Here is a 15000-nt window from a genome sequence, read left to right as displayed (position 1 = left end):
TTGGCTGGCCTCCCTCTCCCCTCCCCTCTCTGCCTCTGTGCTCTGGTGACCTTTAAAAGGTCAACGTGGCCTGCAGCAGCATGGTGTCCTGCCCTGCGGCCAGGGCTGACCTCTCTACCACGGGGTCAACAGTACCAGGGGAGGGGAACCAGGCTGGGCTGGGTAGAATCGGATCAGGCTGGGGTAGGGAGCTGGGATATGTAGAGCCAGACCGGGCCGGCCAAGCCGTCACGTTACGTTGAGATTTCAATTAAATGACTTTCTATTTAAACTTGGCAATCCAGAACTATAATTTAGCATCAATTGGTGAGATGTTTCCTTAGTCTACAAGAGAACACTTTCTAGTGCATTTAACATGACTGTGACCACACAGGCTGTACCTTCCAATTCCCAACCCGGCATCACATCACTGTAGAATCTCTGTAGCCGACACACCATCCCTGAGCCGTGTGTAACAATGGCATTTTACATCACCCTCCCCAACCTTGCTAGCTGTGTACATCGCATTGTGTGCTGGGGAAATAAAAGTCACACAATGTATCTTCCACTCATCTCTCACACACACACACACACACACACACACACACACACACACACACACACACACACACACGCTCTGTCCCATACCTGTATGTTTATCTCTTAATTGACCCAATCTGTCCTTATCTAATCTGTGTCTCTATCGACCGGGGCGTCTCTATCTCTATAGACAGAAGGCCGGCAGCACATCAGCGGCGGCGCGGGCCGTAATGGACGGGGCCTCGGCGCTAATTATTCAATCAGCTTCATAACCTTGTCGCAGGTTGGGAGGCTACTAATGCACTCCCCCCAAAACGGACCGCGCCGAACGCTCTCTACAGTGCCGCGGGCAGCAAGCTGTCCGTCAACCGTGTCATCTGTGGAGGTTTATTGATAAGCAACAAAAGATTATTCAGATATAAAACATACTGTTGATGAGGCTCTTACAGTAGCTCTGCCAAAACAGCATGACTTTGGTATGCAGGCCGCAAAAGTATTATGGTGTGTGCATGCGTACGTGTGCTTCACCTGTGTGTGGGACATGTGCGTGCCTCCGTGTGTGTATCTCTGTGTGATCCCCTCATGCTGTGGCTGCCCTGCTCTCTGCTCTGCGGCTGGCTCTCGTGTAGACAGCACAGGGCTGGGAGGGAGGGCGTTCGCCGCTCAGAGCCTCTCCGTCGGGTTGGTCGGCCGGCGAGTTAGTTCGTTTGGCCGCTCCGCTGTCTGTTTTCAGCGGGGGGACGTTTAATTAGAGCCTCCAGCTGTCAGAGGTTCGTTAGAGCGCTCCGACTCTCCCCACGGAGCTCTGACTGGGGGAGTCGGGCAAATGAACACATTTAAGGCAAACAGCACGCAGACAATTGCCTGCTGGAATGCCACTGACTCCCCAGGCTGCAGGGAAATGGCTGTTGTATGCCTCACAGTTCTCCCCTAGAGCCCCACAGATGACCTGGCCAAGGCCTGGGGGGAGCTGGGTCTAAATACCAGCTAAGACCCCCACCCATCTAACTGTACACCTCAGGGACACAGTCAGCCCTGGTAATGTCAGTTGGAATAGGATGGAATAAAATAGAATGGAAGTGAATGGAGTAGAATGTTTGGAATGCTTGTTAAAAAAGTACTAAATAAATGAGTGTGTTGCCCGGGTAACGTTGGCCTGTGCAGTGATACAGTTAGGCACACACCTCTCCTCATCTTCCCGTTTCCCGTTTCCTTTCTGCTCCTCTTACCACGGTGAAACACTGTCTGTTTGAAAAGGTTTACTATACGGTATGACTGGTCCCTCAACCACCTGACAGGACAGCTGGTTCCCCATCTCACAGAAGGAGAGAGAGAGAGAGAGAGAGAGAGAGACAGAGAGAGCGACAGAGAGAGAGACAGAGAGAGAGACAGAGAGAGAGACAGAGACAGAGAGAGAGAGAGACAGAGAGAGAGACAGAGAGACAGAGAGACAGAGAGAGAGAGAGAGAGAGAGAGAGAGAGAGAGAGAGAGAGAGAGAGAGAGAGAGAGAGAGAGAGCGTGCGTGCGAGGGACCGTAGAGGTGTGAAAACGTCCAAACCATACAGAGGCAAAAAACTCATCCATATCAATTATGTAGACCAGCGCAGTATTTGACTTGTAGAAGTTGAACTGTTTTCTTTCAGTGGGGGACATTATCACATAGGTGAACGGACGTCAATGATTGGCTGGAGTGTCCATAAAGAGGTAGCTCAGTATTCTGGTCTCCCGTAGGTAGATTCTCTATTTACTTTTGACTCGACTACTGATCAATCCACAGCTACACTGGATCGTTGGACGTGATGATTTCTCTCCCTCTCTCTCTGCCTATACTTTTCTCTCGCCTCTCTTCGGTATTCCGGTCCTCAGCCGGCAAGCCACATCCACATTGAAGCACCGGCTGCGTCTGACCTTGACTCATTCCTGGCCCAAGGTTCTCTCCAACTCTCAAGGGCTTAAGCACTTCCCTCCGCCCACTGCACCCCTCCCTGTCCTCCCCAACCCCCAACCGGGTCATTAATTATCTAATGGAATCAATATGCTGTTAGATTAGACCAGAGTGACCCTGCCCACCCCCAGGTATCGTCACGGCAACGAGGAGGGAAGGAGGGATGGAACGGAACGAAGGGAGCGGCGAACAAGAGCAGTTTGGGTTAACCATTCATTCCTAAAGCAGGCCCTACCTATAGCTGAGTGACCCCAGAAACAAGAGGTCTACTGTAGGACCTTCCAGAGAGAAGGATGAATGGAGAGGAGAGGGGTGGATGGAGAGAGATGGAGAGATAAAGAGAGAGAAGGATCGGTGGAGAAAACGAGAGAAGGGAGATAGAGAGCGGGGTGGATAGAGGGAGCAGAACGAGGAGAGGGAAGTTTGCTCGTGTTTACCTCCACTAATCGATAGCTCTCTCCCTCCTCTTATTTCATAGGGCCTCAGTAGGCTTTCTTTGATGTCCTAGTCCTCACGGACACGGTGCAACAGAAAATCCATGCTATTCAATGATGATGATCCACCGTGCGGCTGGAGCGCTGAGATAGCATGGTAATACTGCATGTGAACACTGTCGATACACCACAGACCCACTTGAACAGTCCTACATGAAAGTAGTAGCCCTGACAGCCGGTAGATTCATATCAGAGAGGGGAATAAAGCAGGGAAATAAGATGTCTTATGCATACAATTACATTAGAGCTATATAGATACGCAGAAGTATTGGGAAAGGCTTTATAAATGTAACGATATAAAGTTGAAGCAAAACTTATGAGTCAGAACTGCGACAAATTCACCCAAAGATGTCCTAACCGTTTCGAAAGGAAAAGGGAAAGTACTTAAAGGTAGAGAGAGATGCATAATGTTTCTGTACCTGATTATTGTTATTTATTTTATCTGGAAACAGTTAAGAAGACAGTAAATCCACTTCCCTCGGGCAGCTAGAACATCACCACTGACCTCTAAATAACCACATGCAATAGCCCAGCACACGGTGTAATGCGCGGGTTGACTCATAACCCCGCAGGGCGTGTTTAGGGTCATGAAATATTGTGTGGGTGAAGGGCGGGCGGGTGGCGAGCGGGTTGAATGAAAAGAAGAAAAAAAAAAAGGCATAAAAAAAATCCATAAATGTATAATTATTGTGCAATTCATGTCTATAGGCTGCATTGAGGTTCATCATTTTTATCTGGCATTAGTGCAATAAGCTTAAGCTTTACGGCCTAACTGTTGGTGTACGCCGGATACACACCAATCACCAAATGCTTTTGGGAACCTGGGGAGAAAAAGTTACACGGGAACTGTTCAGAGCATTTTATATACTGGCGGGTTGGAGGTCGGGTTGGAGGTCGGGTTGGGGTCGGGTGCGGGCCTCAGATTTTCACTTTATTACACATAGTCGGACGGTTGCAGATCGGTTATTCGCACATGCGGGTGGGTGCGGGTGAAAAAACAGCTGAACCGTGCATCTCTAGCACACAGGGTCACACACACACACACACACACACAAGTGCTGACACATTAACATAGAAATACATTTAAATAGAAGTGCATGTATACACACATCAGAGAGTTCAGTCCAGTATCAGTGGCTTACAAGGGTTGCATAAGTTGTGTAGGTGAGTTCCAGTGCAGAATGGATTTCAGTGCACCTGCCCTGTACCTGGTTAAGCACATGCATGTCTACTCACGTTGTCTGTTCTTTCTTGGCAGGTGTACCGCTCTGCATTTCTGTGGGGGCAGTATGTGAGAGTGAGCGAGAATATTTACGGCCTTTTTCAGTGTGTACATACTGCATCCTTGTCCTTTTATGTACTGCGCAATATTTTAAAGAGAATGTGTTTTGAATATCCTCAGTGTACATTTATTACTGAACAAAAAATGTAAACACAACATGTGAAGTGTTGGTCCCGTGTTTCATGAGCTGAAAAAGCTGATTTCTCTCAAGGTTTGTGGACAAATTTGTTTACCCCCCTGTTAGTGAGCATTATCCTTTGCCAAGATAATCCATGACAGGTGTGGCATATCAAGAAGCTGATTAAACAACATGGTCATTACACAGGTGCACCTTGTGCTGGGGACAATAAAAGGCCACTCTAAAAGGTGCAGTTTTGTTACACTAAACAATGCCACAGATGTCTCAAGTTTAGAGGAAGTGTGAAATTGACATGCTGACTATAGGAATGTCCACCAGATTTGTGCCAGAGAATTTACTGTTAATTTCTCTACCATAAGCTGCCTTCAACATCATTTTAGAGAATTTGGCAGTATGTCCAACCGGCCTCACAACCGCAGAGCACGTGTAACCACACCAGCCCAGTACCTCCACAACGGGCTTCTTCACCTGCGGAATTGTCTGAAACCAGCCACCTAGACAGATGATGACACTTAGAAGTATTTCTGTTTGTACTAAAGACCTTTTGTGGGGAAAAGCTCATTCTGATTGGCTTGTCCTGGCTCCCCAGTGGGTGGGCCTATGCCCTCCCAGGGCCACCGATGGCTGCGCTCCTGCCCAGTCATGGGAAATCCATAGGTTAGGCCCTAATTAATTAGTTTCAATTGACTGATTTCCTGATATGACCTCTAACTCAGTCAAATGGTTGAAATTGTTGCATGTAGCGTGTATATATTTTTTCAGTATACAGGTAAATACTATTCATATTGAGTGATTCCTCACAAAACCCAGAAAAAATACCATGATTTGGGGGATTTTTACTTAGTGTAATCCATAGAATGGTCTTTTGGAGGATGGATTGTTGACGTGTATTAGAAATGTGTATTTAAAAGCATAATTTAGAAATAATTGATCATAGTTTATGACATTTTGGCCTTACCAGGCCTACTTTAAGACTCCATAGTGTTTCATCTGTAGGTGCTGCAAATATTTACAATCATTTATGAATATTGAACAATATAAACATGAATATTTCAATATATTGTTGAACATAATATACTATGGGCATATCAATGTTCCCGAATGGGATCTCTGCTAGTTTTAAAGTTTTGGCCCATTTTATAGAGAGAAATTGGCATGGTAGGCAACGTAACCAATCACAGCACTCATTTTACTTGTATCATTGAACATCCTGCAAATCACCAGCAGAGGGCGGCCATTTTGAATCAATTTTCACATTCACTCTTTTGGTAATGCTTACATAGGGTATGTTTGTAAATTCACTCTGGACTGCCAGAGTGAGTTCAGGGTGCGCTCTGGGCATTTGTAATTTCAGAGCTTTGTCAGATTGCCTGTTTGTAAATTGGACGCTTTGGCCGGGGAGTAAGGTTGATCCGAGTGTTCCCGGCCTCCCAACGCCAGTCAAGCACCCAAGCTAACTGGCTAAAGTTGGCTAGCTTACTAGCTACTTCCAGACACAAATGAGAGAACACCTCTGACCATTTTACTCGCCATAGCAGAGCTGGTTAGGCTGTTTTCATGTTGCCTAGAGGGTTGGTGACTGCGACTGTGCTCCTGGCAAAAAAAAAGATACAAATGTGCCTTTGTTTACTGACACCGGCCATATTAAACGAGTCTTGCGCGTTAGTAAATTCATCAGTTATTCTGCGCTCTGGCACACTCAGACGAGAGTGCTCTGAAATCGGAGTAGATAGCCAGAGGGAATTTACGAACGCACCCAAATTGGATCAGAACTCAAAGAGGCAGAGATCCCACTTTGGAACTTTGATATGTTCGTAGAGTATATTATGTTCAACAAATATATACAAACATTTGCCATTTTTTTTTTTATGCTGTGTTTATATCTTTAAATATTCATAAACGAATGTAAAAAAAAAAAGTATTTGAAATCAAAATACTACTCATATAACAGTTAAGCTTCATATTACACCAACATTGCTTTGTAGCCTCTACAGATGAAAGATTATGGAGTCTTACAGGAGGCCTGGGTAAGGCCAAAATGTCATAAATATGTCAACTTTAATTATATAATAATAATTATAATTATTCAATTATTTCTCAATTATGCTTTTAAGTACAAATGTCAAATATATGGATTACATTTAGTGGAAATCCCCCAAATCATGATCTTTTTTTGTCTGGGTTTCGTGAGGAATCCCTCTATTAGTATATAAATACCGGAACCAAATGCTTGTAAATACGGCTAGATGTTCATCCAAATGGGTGACAGATTTTCATGCAAATAATTCAAAAAATGTGCATTTTCCCACCAGATATGTGTTTCCATCAAATTGACTTGTTGTGGATAGAAGGCTGTGCGTGATGACGAAGTGCACATAAAAATAACTTTTGCCGTTAAAATTGAACTGAAAAAAAATGAAAACAAGTGAAATGTGTTTCCATCACATTTTCAACTCTACTGATGGTTTCGTCACAAACAAAATTGTGAAAGAGCGCAGATGTGTCCACTCTGTTCTTGGCACGTGTGCAGGTATAGTTTACTACATGATGAGGTTATGATGGACAAAATGGCAGCCAAGCACAGATCATCATGTCACCAGAATAAGACCCTCGATATTTATTGGACAGGAGCATCAAACTCGTCACCGTGCACTTTCACCTCCCTGTGAAGTTCATCGCAACTTATTTCATCTGTAGCCTAATAAACTGCAGCTTTCCCCAGTCCTAGCGGGAGCCTGGGAGAACCACACAACATATCGTTGCGTGACTCCAAGTTTACTTCGATGACTCCAAGTTTACTATGATGATACTTACATCAATATTAGCACATAAAAGGCGTTTCCACCGCCATTTCACTGATAATTAATTTTACAGATCCCACCTTGTCTAGCGCATTTCATTTTGTCGACATTTGAAAACATTTGTGTGCATGACGACACGTGTGTATGTGCACTCTCGGGGAAAAAAAGGTGCTATCTAGAACCTAAAAGGGTTCTTCGACTGTCCCCATAGGATAACCCTTTGAAGAAACCTTTTTGGTTCCAGGCAGAATCTTTTTGGTTCTAGGTAGAACCATTTTGGGTTTCATTTTGAACCCTTTCCACCGAGGGTTCTCCATGGAACCCAAAAGGGTTCTAGCGGTAACCGAAAAAAAGCTTCTCCTATGGGGACAGCCACATAACTCTTTTGAAACCCTGTACAGTGTACAGGTAACTGCCAAAGTAAAGGAAACACCAGCATAAAGTGTCTTAGTAAGGCGTTGGACCACCACGAACCAGAACAGCTTCAATGCACCTTGGCATAGATTCTACAAGTGTCTGGAACTCTATTGGAGGGATGCGACACCCTTCTTCCACGAGAAATTCCCATAATTCTGTGTTTTGTCTCAAGCACCGCCCCCAGAATCTCCTATAAGTGTTCAATAAGGTTGAGATCAGGTGACTGACACGGCCATGGTATATGGTTTACAACGTTTTCACGCTCATTAAACCGTTCAGTGACCACTCGTGCCCTGTGGATGGGGGGCATTGTCATCCTATGGGGACATAGCCATGGTAGCCAAAATAATGACCAGCCCAGCATTTTCATACATGACCCTAAGCATGATGGGATGTTAATTGCTTAACTAACTCAGGAACCACACCTGTGTGGAAGCACCTGCTTTCAATAAACTTTGTGTTCTTCATTTACTCCCGTGTTTCTATGATTTTGGCAATTACCTGTATGTATGCATGTTTGCATCCGTGTGTGTGTTGATATACATGTGTGTGTGTGTGCGTGAATGTGTGTGTGTGTGTGTGTGTGTGTGTGTGTGTGTAAATCTTCGGGCCGCTGGCTCCCGGCAGGGCAGTGTGTGAATGACAGCACGGGTTATGTAAGGAGCCACAGCGGGACAGAGTGGACAGCCTGACCGGAGATCAGGTCAGCAGAGTGTGACACTAAACACATCTCACTGACACTGAGCTGACACCCTCTTGTCACTGACGCAGCCGATATCTGTCCCACTCGCACACTTCTCTCGCTCGCTCGTTGTGTGTGTGTGTGTGTGTGTGTGTGTGTGTGTGTGTCAACAGTCAGACACCTCTGTGTGTGAGTGTGTCTGTCTGTCCTCTTGGAAGGTGAATCGACAGTCAAACAAACGAGGACGTCTACCCGTCGGTCTACATATTTACCTTTTCTGGGCCCTGAAGAAAGTCTTCAGAAAAGGACATTTCAATGACTATCTGGCGGTCTTCAAACATGCCTTTACCCCCATCCACAACTACCGACGCCATCCCAATGTCAGACCTAGAATTGTTCCAGACGTCTCCGACCCTCAATGTGACTGTTGCCTCTCGGACCCCCGTTCACTGAAATAAGGTTGGTCCATTGACATGTTATTCAGCGGAGCTAAATATATCACGGCCCGGTCGCCCAGGACGATCCCTTCACCCAAGCGTCCCTCCATAGCGTGGAAAAAAATGTAAAAAAAAGTCATTTTGCGAGCTCGACTGCGTATTCTCGCTATGCCAGAAAAGGACACGGTCCAGAATGTCAAATCCACAAAACAGATGGAAACAAATCAAAGAAGAAAAGTTCTGGTTTGAACACGGTCACGCGGACTTAACATTAGCTATTACTGATTGACGGGACCATGATGCGCATCTTCTCCTTTCAGAGCCTACGGGGGAACGACTGGCTTTAGAAACAGCCCGCGTCTGTGAGACCAATCGCGTCCGGAGAGGTTTTCAAATCTTTGTGGTGACACAGACACAACCGCCACAGCCGGAAAACATCTTCTGAAATCAACACTTTCCGTGTGGTCTGTAAAAGTGCTCGTGTGTTACTGGGTGGAGGGATTTCTCCTTACAGCTGCAGTGACTGAGCAGGTGGCGGTGGTGGGATCATGTGCTGTTACACCTCACAACACACTCACACAGCACAGAAACATTCCATTACCGTCGACAGACAACACACTCACACAGCACAGAAACATTCCAACACACTCACACAGCACAGAAACATTCCATTACCGTCGACAGACAACACACTCACACAGCACAGAAACATTCCAACACACTCACACAGCACAGAAACATTCCAACACACTCACACAGCACAGAAACATTCCATTACCGTCGACAGACAACACACTCACACAGCACAGAAACATTCCAACACACTCACACAGCACAGAAACATTCCGTTACCGTCAACAGACAACACACTCACACAGCACAGAAACATTCCAACACACTCACACAGCACAGAAACATTCCAACACACTCACACAGCACAGAAACATTCCATTACCGTCAACAGACAACACACTCCACGAAGGCGGACCAGGACACACCTGGGTAAGAACCACTGGTCTCTGTGTTTGTTTGCGCACACGCGCACGCACACATGATTGCACACACACACACACACACACACACACACACACACACACACACACACACACATTTGTTTGTTAATGTCCTAAATCACTCTTTTGTCCTCCCTTTTACATAGTTGTGCGGGGTCTCTACAAACACACCGCTAACAGAGCCAAAGACGAACAACATAGTCAAGCATAACATACCTGATGATCCCTGTTCTTTTGATGGGCATCATCATATAATAACATTGGTGATATTTGCTATTTATCACTAGGCACCAGATTACACAGGCATTTTGTAACAGTCATTTACCCAATTATGGCCACCTGCTGTTAGTGGCCTAAAGCACTACAATCATCTGTCCAGCCAACTGGGCTTTCTCTCGTTCCTTTACAGCAGCTGACTAATACTATTCTGAACGAGCTACACTGGACAGGAAATGACTATATTTATATATAGAAAAAACAATAATGGCTTTAATGATAATAATAGATGTTGACCTTATAAAATAAACAACTTATGAAGCAAGTACTTTTCTTATGTCTGTTATGGAAACAACTTTTATCCAGTTTACTTTAGAGAGTTAGGGTAAATACATAGACAATACATCCAGTTCTGAGCAGACAAAAAAACTAAGCAGATATTTACACATATGTATTTATACCCAATGTGTTCTCCAGACAGAAAATATCACATTTCCATCCAATTTTAAATCTAAAATACACTATTTCACATGTCTTGTAACTCTATTGTAACTTGTAAGGTAAATTGAACTAATGATGCACACTGATATTTCCCCAGACGCTATTAATCTAGTTCAAAGGTGAATATTTACCGGTAAATGACGTGTTGTCACGGCTCAGACACGTTTTTTAAAGAGCAGAGGACTATCGTGTGTCAGCACGCATGACATCTTCTGAACTTCGCTTAGAAATGAGGAGAGTAGACGACGCACAGAAAGGGAGACTTCCCCTAAAACGCTCGGAAACAAGTACCTGTCATTGTTCAATAAACGTGACATCTTTAAATACACTCTCAAACTGACATAACCATCTAAGTACGTGAAAACTCACATGACCGTTGGAATGTCATCCAGTTTCTACAACATCAAATCAACTTCATCAAACAGTGGAAGTGTGTGTGTGTGTGTGTGTGTGTGTGTGCGTGTGTGTGTGTGTGTGCGTGTGTACACTGACCAGAACTTGTTCCAGGATGGCCTCACCTGATGGGCATTTCCAGCGTTGACTCCCCTTCTCTGAGTGGACGTACTTTTTCCTCTTCGTCCTCTATCCTTCAGACTCCTGTGCCCCCCAAAATGGCCCGGCTGGGGTCCCCTGCTCCCAAACGCACTGGGGGTGGGCTGGGCTGAGAGGCTGGACCGACTGGAGGCAATCCCCTCACGCTCACAAAAGACCTGGACACGCAGGCAGGCGGACCCACCGCGGAATCCGTTGCAAGTGTGTGTGTGTGTGTGTGTGTGTGTGTGTGAGTACGCAAGTGGTGCTAGCTGGTGGAGAAGAGAGGCTATGCTGGCTCAGGATCACTTCACTAACACTCTGCTCCCTCTGCCACTTCTTAGAGATGGACTAGGATTAGGAGACAGCCAGCGTGAGATTCTCTCTCCCTCGCTCTCTCGCCGGCATGCTCCCTCTCACTCTCACTCCTCCTCCTCTCTCTCTCTCTCTCTCTCTCTCTCTCTCACTCTCTCACTCTCTTCGCTGAGCTTCTTTCTTTTAATTTCCTCTTGGGAAAGCTACGCACACCGGTTGTCTCTCTCTTCACCCTCTCTCACTCTCTCTTCCCCCTCAGTCGCTAGTAAATATAAAAGGCATGGTTGTACAACTCTTGCTTCGGTCTCTCTCTCCCTCCCTTTTCCTCTCTCTCTCGCTCGCTCTCACTCACTGTCTCTTGCTTTCGTTTACCCCCTCCTCCCGCAGCCCCTCACTTTCTTTCTCTGTCAAAGCTGCCTTTCAAATGCTGATTAGCAGGGAGAGTAAAAGACAAGCAAAAGAGAGAGAGAAAGAGGGAGGGAGAGAAGGAAGGAAGGGAGGGAGAGAGAGAGAGAGGGAGGGTGTGTGTAACTGAAGCAAGTGGGAGATTCCATCACATACAAACACATTGTAAACTGTTTCCCTGGTCTTATACAAAGTCTATCCAACAAATACGTCCACATTACGCACCCAAGTGAGCATCTGCAAAACAATCACACAGAGGGTGCACGTGAACAAGCATTTACACGCACACACACACGCAGGCGCACCAACAGATTGACGCACAGACACACACACACACAGACTCACACGCCCAAACACACACAAATGCGCACACACACACACACACACACACACACACACACACACACACACACACACACACACACACACACACACACACACACACACACACACACACACACACACACACACACACACACACACACAAGCATGTGCATACATGAGCAAATAATCGCATTCAGAGACTCACTCAAGTACTCTCCCGCCAACCTCCCTCCCTTCCTCCACCCTCGGTCCCCCCTTCCCCCTCTCCTCTGTTCGTTCCCCTTGCCCTCAAACACTACTCAGAATATTGATACATCCCCCCTCCTTTTTTCTCTCTCCATCTCTCTCCCTCCATCACTCACTTTCTCCACTGAATACTGATAGGCTGTCTACTCCGTGGTCTGGGTCTCAAATCTCCCCCTCTCTCGCTCTCTCTTCCCCGCTCTCTCTCTTCCCCGCTCTCTCTCTCTCTCTCTCTCTCTCTCTCTCTCTCTCTCTCTCTCTCTCTCTCTCTCTCTCTCTCTCTCTCTCTCTCTCTCTCTCTCTCTCTCTCTCTCTCTCTCTCTCTCTCTCTCTCTCTCTCTTCCCCGCTCTCTCCCTCCCTCTCTCTCTCCCAACACTCACCAAAAAAAGAAAAGCAGCTACATAATGGGGAAATAGCTGGAGTTAATGCATTGAGGTGGACATAAAATCAGATAAGTACCATTTTAGATTATGTCAAGCTAAAAATGGGCTTAACATTGTGCGACGGAAAGGGACAGAAGGGAGAAGAAAAGTGCTGCTTTGGTACCCGGGCGGGCGACGGAAACGAGCTGACTCAAAGCAACAAAAAGAGAGGCGTGTGAAAAGTTCAGGCAAATGAAGACGCATTCAGTGTTTTGGTCTCCCTGGCTCATTGATGTGAAGGCAGCCACGACTGCGAATGAAAGAGCGCGAGAGAGAGAGAGGGGCCAGTAAAAGTCCTCAAACACCCCCAGTGGACCCCCACCCCTCAGCAGTTTAAACAGCTGACAGCCCAGCCACTAGAACAAAAACAACACTGCGCACGGGAGTAAAAAGTTCCCCCACTCAAAAGAAGAAGCCCAAAGCGAGAGAAGGGCCTTTTGGGGGTTGTGTTTGTGTGTGTCTACTCCTCTCTTCTGTCTGTTTCAGAAGAGATCCGCTGTGAGACGGAGAGACAGAGTGGGTGATTTTGCCCTCCAAGCCTTCCTGCGACGCCCTTGAAGGAGTGACTCACGGGGACGTATGTCTGTCTCCATATATAATCATCGTACACAGGTTTCAGAATACAGGTCTGTACAGAGTTGCCAGGCACTCCCATATCAAAACAAGGATGTGTGTCTTGTGTCTTAAAAATATCACCTTGGGAACAGTCATGAGCACAAGTATCAACATTGCCTTAGGGCACCCCCAGGAGTTAGTGTCATTCAGACTTCAATGACCCATATCAAAGATGGTGAATAAATGAAGATGTCCCACTCTGTTTACACTGGAAAAACGTTTCAGTTCCGGTACGGTATGGCTCTCCCATAGGCACCAATGCATTAGCAGCTGGGTCTGGTCTGCTTATTAGTTCATTGACTGTGTATGAACCAGACGTTTTTTGGGGAGTGGGACGTCTCGCTTCCTCTTTCGTCTCTGCCCATATGATCACTGATATTGATGTGTGTGACCCTATTGGACGCTAAGAGAGACCCGACCCTATACCTTCTGAGCTCAACTGGCTCCGCCCAGCACGCTCTAAAAATATTCTGGGGAAATAGATTAGAAAAAGCTCTTGCGAAATATGATATTTGACTTATAATACAAATGTGTCATTATTTTTGAATAACAAGAAGTGAAGAACCTTAATGTGAAGTGTTACATTCCTCAAATCTGTTCCCAGTGCCAAAAAAACAAACAAAAAACAGATGTGTTGTTATCCGCTGTGACTATAGAACAAAACCGTAAAATACAACGATGGCGTTAACGTCTGTAAGAGCCCTATAAAATACATTGCACCAGGTGGCATATAGCAAAATAACAATACGCTTTCTATTTTATCCCTGGCCTGTATGCAATATGCATGAGGGAACATGGGAGACAGAATCTGCTTCATGGAAATGATTCCAAATCGTTCAGAAGATATTCTTAGAGGACATGTACCCATTAAGCTGCTTTTTTCCCCCTTTGTTGAGTGAGCTGCTCTACATTTCATTGAGATGTGTATCTGTCTCGCCCACTGTCTCGTTGAGCTCCTGTTCTCCATTCAACAGTGACCCGTTGCTCTCCGCCACACAGTCCTTCACTTCTCTAGTCTTAAAAGTAATTACCACTTTCATTTACTGTCCTCGTTTGTGCTAGCCTGAGTGGCTCGTAGTAGGTGCCTGGATATTTGGGTGTGTGTGTGTGTTTGCATACGTGTGTGTGTGTGTGTGTGTGTGTGTGTGTGTGCATGCCTGTGTATGATTGTGCATGTGTGTGTGCATTGGCGTATGGTTAACCTCCCCTTGGTCCAATTACTCCAGAACCAAACACTTCTGGTTCCCTCCTCCCCTTTAAATCCCTCACCCCTCCCACCCCACCATCCCCAGTGACAGATCGCACAGCCCCAGCCCCATAAACCTCCTTGGCCAGATCGCACCCCAACCGACCCTACCCTTCTAACCCTTTCTACCCCCTCCTCTCCCCAATCTGCCCTCCGCCATATCCCCTTCCTCCACCTCTCCCCCTCAGTCCTCCTCAGCCCCAGGTGAGCTGACGACACAAAGAGGGCAGAAACACCAGACCCATATTAATCCATCGATCTGAATATTAACAAACCATGCATCCTAATGAGCTAAAAACACAGAGCCAAGTCAAACAGGGCCAGACTCACACGCGCAGGCACACACTGTCCTATAACAGCATGGTGGAGTGAAAGCCCGATCCTCTGACCCACTGCGTGCATGCCGAGCATCACGTCCAAGATAAACGTGTTGCCTTTTTACTTTTCACTC

This window comes from Oncorhynchus clarkii, chromosome 27, assembly GCF_045791955.1.
Source record: "Oncorhynchus clarkii lewisi isolate Uvic-CL-2024 chromosome 27, UVic_Ocla_1.0, whole genome shotgun sequence".
NCBI classification, from domain to species: domain Eukaryota; kingdom Metazoa; phylum Chordata; class Actinopteri; order Salmoniformes; family Salmonidae; genus Oncorhynchus; species Oncorhynchus clarkii.
This window is presented reverse-complemented; position numbering follows the sequence as displayed.